At 38.3% G+C, this 5,235-nt stretch overlaps 1 non-coding gene across 1 annotated transcript; it reads right to left on the bottom strand.

Annotated features, from left to right (window-relative positions):
• Positions 1-4,653: 4,653 nt before the first annotated feature.
• Positions 4,654-4,726, bottom strand: TRNAA-AGC (transfer RNA alanine (anticodon AGC)). Its single transcript has one exon. It is a non-coding gene; the product is annotated as a tRNA-Ala (tRNA).
• Positions 4,727-5,235: the final 509 nt, after the last annotated feature.

Raw genomic sequence — 5,235 nt, 5'->3', positions numbered from 1 at the left:
GTTCCATCCGATGTTGATATCTTATTAGGTGCACAGTTATTTCCATATATTCTGCTGGGGAATAAGGTTTTATCTAAACATAATACGAATGCACCACCGGCTATACAGACAGTATTCGGGTATATTGTAATGGGTGAAATACCTACGTGTACGCCGGAGGTTTCGTGGACGTTCGGCCCCATAACCAATGTAGATTTATATAATGCGTTATCCAAGTTTTGGACGATGGAAGACATGCCTATTAAGTCGTTGATGAGTGCTGAAGATGCAGAATGTGAGAAAATGTACCTCGAGTCAGTCCAACGGGATGAATCGGGAAGGTATATTGTATCTTTACCGTTTAAGATAGATCCTAATAATTTAGGTGATTCGCGCCGTGTCGCGCAGCGTCGATATGAATATTTAGAACGGAAATTTAATACGTCGCCAGAATTGCATTGCAGTTATAATGAAGTAGTTTCTGAATATCTGGAAAAGGGATATATGAGGGTTGAAGTTCCGTCTTCATCTAATATTGATGAGGGATATTTCATTCCTCATCACGCAGTAATTCGTAAAGATAAATCAACAACTAAAACTCGTGTTGTATTAGATGCAAGTACAAAGACCAGTTCAGGGTTGTCACTTAATGATACTTTGTATACAGGTCCAAATTTGCAATCTAATTTATTTACACTTTTAATTAAATTTCGCTTATTCGCTGTAGCATTAACCGCAGATGTTAAGCAAATGTATCTACGTATAATGGTAACGGAAAGCCATCGTAAATATCAAAAAATTCTTTATAGATTTCACGAAGATGAACAAATTGGAGTTTATCAATTTAATTCACTCGCGTTTGGTTTGAACTGTTCACCATTTCTAGCAATGCGAACTATACGGCAGCTAGCGAGCGATGAAAGAAATCGTTATCCGAAAGCGGCGGAAGTTGCAATTAATGATTTATATATGGACGATTTTGTATATTCTGTAAATACTATAAGTGAAGGCATCACTTTGGCTACAGATTTAATGGCGATGTTCAAGTGTGGAGGATTTGAATTAGTCAAATGGTCGAGTAATTCTCCTCATTTACTGGCCCAATTACCAGAGTCGCACCGCGCGACAATGGATTTTTCGGATAAATGTAGCATTTTAGGATTAAAATGGGATCCGATATCTGATTGTTTTCGATTTATGATATGTCCGACGGAGGAAAAAACTATATGTAAAAGATCAATTCTTTCCACAATAGCTCGTTTATTCGATGTATTAGGTTTGGTTGCTCCGGTAATTTTATATGCCAAATTACTTTTACAAGAGCTGTGGTTAGAGAAAGTAGGATGGGACGAGGAACTACCCCAAAGTATTGTTAATAGATATGTCAAATTCAAGGAAGAATTACCGATGCTTTCTAATTTAAATTTACCTCGATATTTGGGAGTAAAGGAGGACTGCACGATAAATATTATCGCCTTCGCAGATGCGAGTTTGAAAGCGTACGGTTGTGTAATATATCTTCATGTCACGGATAAGGGTGGCAACACTACAATGAATTTGATATGTTCTAAATCCAAGGTGGCCCCTCTGAAAACAGTGTCGCTCGCTCGATTGGAATTATGCGCTGCGCTTATTTTATCTAGACTCGTTAGATCTATTATAGATACTTATAGAAATCGCGTTTCGATAAACGATATATTTGCTTTTTCAGATTCAAAAATAGCACTTTCTTGGATTCACTCGTCCCCGCACCGGTGGCAAACTTTTGTAGCTAATCGAGTTAGTGAAATTCAGGAAAATTTACCCGCGAAACATTTTTATCACATAGATGGCGTTACCAATCCTAGTGATTGTTTATCACGAGGACTACTGCCTGCACAGCTAGTCGATCATTATCTTTGGTGGCACGGTCCGCCCTGGGCTGCGAACCCAGTATCCGAGTGGCCTGTCGAAAGATTTTCCCCCTCACGAGAGGAGGAGAATACTTTGGAATTGAAAAAATCGCATACATTTACGATAACGTCAATAGAGGAAAATTCTCCGATATATAATCTCGCTTTAAAAATTTCCTCATGGCCAAAACTGCTGAGAATTGTGGTATATATTTTACGATTTATGCGAAAGTTATCACGCTCAACAGTTATAAATTCCACGGAATTAAACATTGCTGAAATGAATGTATTAAAAGCTTTACAGAATAGGTATTTTAGTGCCGATATACAATTAATACAGAGGGATAAATTATGCTTACCTTCAATCCGAAAACTAAACCCGTTCTTAGATCATAATGGCTTGTTACGTATAGGTGGTAGATTAACAAACGCGAATATACCTTTTGAAAACAAACATCCAGTACTTTTGCCAAGACAGGATCATATTGTCGATATAATTATAGACTTTCACCATCGTGTGAATTGTCATACTGGTGCACATCTCCTTATGTCAATAATTAGACAGCGTTATTGGATCTTATCGGGGAGAAATCTAATACGCAAAAGAGTACATGCTTGTAATTTCTGTTTTAAAACTGCACCTTCTAATATTATACCGCTAATGGCAGATTTACCTACAGCTAGAGTTCAGGAAGCAAAGGCATTTACACATACGGGTGTAGATTTTGCCGGACCAATAAATATAACCCTTTCTAGGCGTCGTGGGGTAAAAAGTCAAAAGGCATATATATGTCTATTTATTTGTTTAACAACGAAGGCTATACATATGGAAGTGGTATCAGATCTAAGCACGGACAATTTTTTAAACGCATTTAAGCGTTTTCTATCCAGACGCGGACCGGTTTCGTGTATGTACAGTGACAATGCGACAAATTTCATAGGCGCAAAGAATTGTCTGGATGACTTGTATAATTTTTTAGAGGCAAATTCAACTAAAGAAGTTCTTCGCAATGAATTTAACATTCGGAGAATTGAATGGAAGACGATTCCACCCCGCGCTCCTCACTTTGGAGGATTATGGGAGTCAAATATTAAATGCATTAAATCGCATCTGTATAGGGTTGTGGGTACTCAACTTTTATGTTATGAAGAGCTTCTCACAGTTCTGACACAAATAGAGGCTGTACTTAATTCACGGCCATTATGTTTATTAAGCAGTTCTCATTATCCAGAAGCTCTTACTCCGGCTCATTTTCTGATGTCTACCCCGATTCAGCATCTACCTGCTTATGATTTGACTAATGAACGCATTAGTCTACTGAAAAGGAAAGAGCTTTTGGACCACCTCGTTCAATCTTATTGGAAGAAGTGGCATATAGAGTATCTTCACTCTCTGCAGATGAGAAAAAAATGGAATAGTCCCGCGAATAACATTCTAGTAGGTACCATAGTATTGGTGCATCAAGAGGATGCGCCTCCACTTTATTGGCCGGTGGGCGTTGTTGAGGAGGTGTTCCCTGGTAAAGACGGAGTGGTTCGTGTCGCACGCGTAAGGACCCCTTCCGGGAACTTTAAACGACCAGTCGTAAAATTGTCTCCTTTGCCTACACAATAAGTATTATTTCTTTATTTCATTATTTTATAAATTCTCGTTTTAACTTTGTAATATTAATAGCGTATTGATTAGAATATTTATATTTCATCTTACTTCGTTTTACATTTAATTTTTTACTTTATTTGAAAGTACTTAAAATTTCGGAAGGTACTTTCAACGCCGGGAGAATGTTCGCGCAATATATATGGGATTGTTAGGTATGCATCCACAGGCTTAAAGGACAAGTGTAATGTCAATACCAAATCCTGCAAATGTCCTACCTACCCTCTTACCCATCCCAAAATGTCACCATATTAAAAATATTGTTGCAACACATGTAAAATCTGACAAGTGGTGTCAGTTGCTTATCAGAGTTCGGAGTGATAATTAATATCAGACAGGGCGAATATACATATAATTTGTGAAGTGAAATCAACTAATACTCCTGGAGACGTGTGATAGTCATCAACGGGTGAGTCCATCTTTCCTGCATTCCAATCTGGGCTTATCTTGTGCTCCAGAAGCCCAGATTTATACCTTTGATTATTGCACTGTCCATCGGGTTTGTCGGATGCATATATCGTCCCATACCTATCATTCGGAGTAGTTTGGGACTGGTCCTTTGGGCGTGTGGCATATCACACCACCTCTAAAATATATAGTGGAGTCGCAGCTTCGCGACACCACCTCTAGTCCCGTTTTTATCAGTTTTTTTAAATTATCAATATTTCGGATAAGTAAGTTTTTTCCGTGTGTCATCTTTGGGGGTACTGTGTGGAAGGTCTTTTTAAGGAAAGTGGAGAGAGGTAGTTCTGGAAGAAAATGGGAGGGATGGGTAAGAATCCAGTGAACAGTGAGTGGAAGGTCTTTTTAAGGAAAGTGGAGAGAGGTAGTTCTGGAAGAAAATGGGAGGGATGGGTAAGAATCCAGTGAACAGTGAGTCCAGAAATTAGAGACGTATGAAACATCCCATCCAATACGGTGAAAGGACTGATCAAAGGATCTCCCTCAATCGACCCATCCCGCAAAGACCTGGAAAAACTTCACGCAATAACACGAACACCCCTGCTAAGTCATCAAACTACTTGGGGGGACCTACGGCAGAGGTTTTGTTCATTCCATATGATATAGGCGATATGCAAAATTGGGTAAATCAGTTGGTATAGAAAAATAACAAAAGAGAGGTTTTGGAGGCGCCGGGTATCGATCCCGGTACCTCTCACATGCTAAGCGAGCGCTCTACCATCTGAGCTACGCCCCCGGTTGAAAACTTATAGTAATAAAACAGTTATTTATCCAATTTAACTACTGTGTTGAGTACATTGGTGCACACCTCTAGTGAAGGTTAAACACGCGTATTTCGTCAGTTGATTTGATCTGGTAGAGTTGGCACTTTTACCTAGAGAAGTTTATTGCAGTTAAAATGTTACTTTCCAGTTTGTATAGTGCTCCAAAGCTGATATATTTACTGTATTAATAGCCAAGCAACTAAACAGTAGGCAGAGAGCGTGGACCACAACGTAACAATGTATTTAAAAAATATTATTTAATAATGAATTTTTCATTACTTTATATTTTTTTCATAGAATACAAAATAATAAAACGAGCCCCCAAGTAAGAGATATAGATCTAACAAACATACCATGGAGAGAAAGAAATCATCAAAAAAATATATAGCTGTAGTTAACAAAGAACAGTTAAAAGTTAATTAAAAAAAAACTCGACATGCGTAGGTAGGTATACCTGGGATATGATTTAAGATTTTCACGG

The sequence above is a fragment of the Hesperophylax consimilis genome, chromosome 21 (genome assembly GCF_061612785.1).
Source record: "Hesperophylax consimilis isolate HC1 chromosome 21, BYU_Hcon_1.0, whole genome shotgun sequence".
Classification (NCBI taxonomy): domain Eukaryota; kingdom Metazoa; phylum Arthropoda; class Insecta; order Trichoptera; family Limnephilidae; genus Hesperophylax; species Hesperophylax consimilis.
Note: the sequence above shows the minus strand (reverse complement) of the source record. Positions and strands in the feature narration are given on the sequence as shown.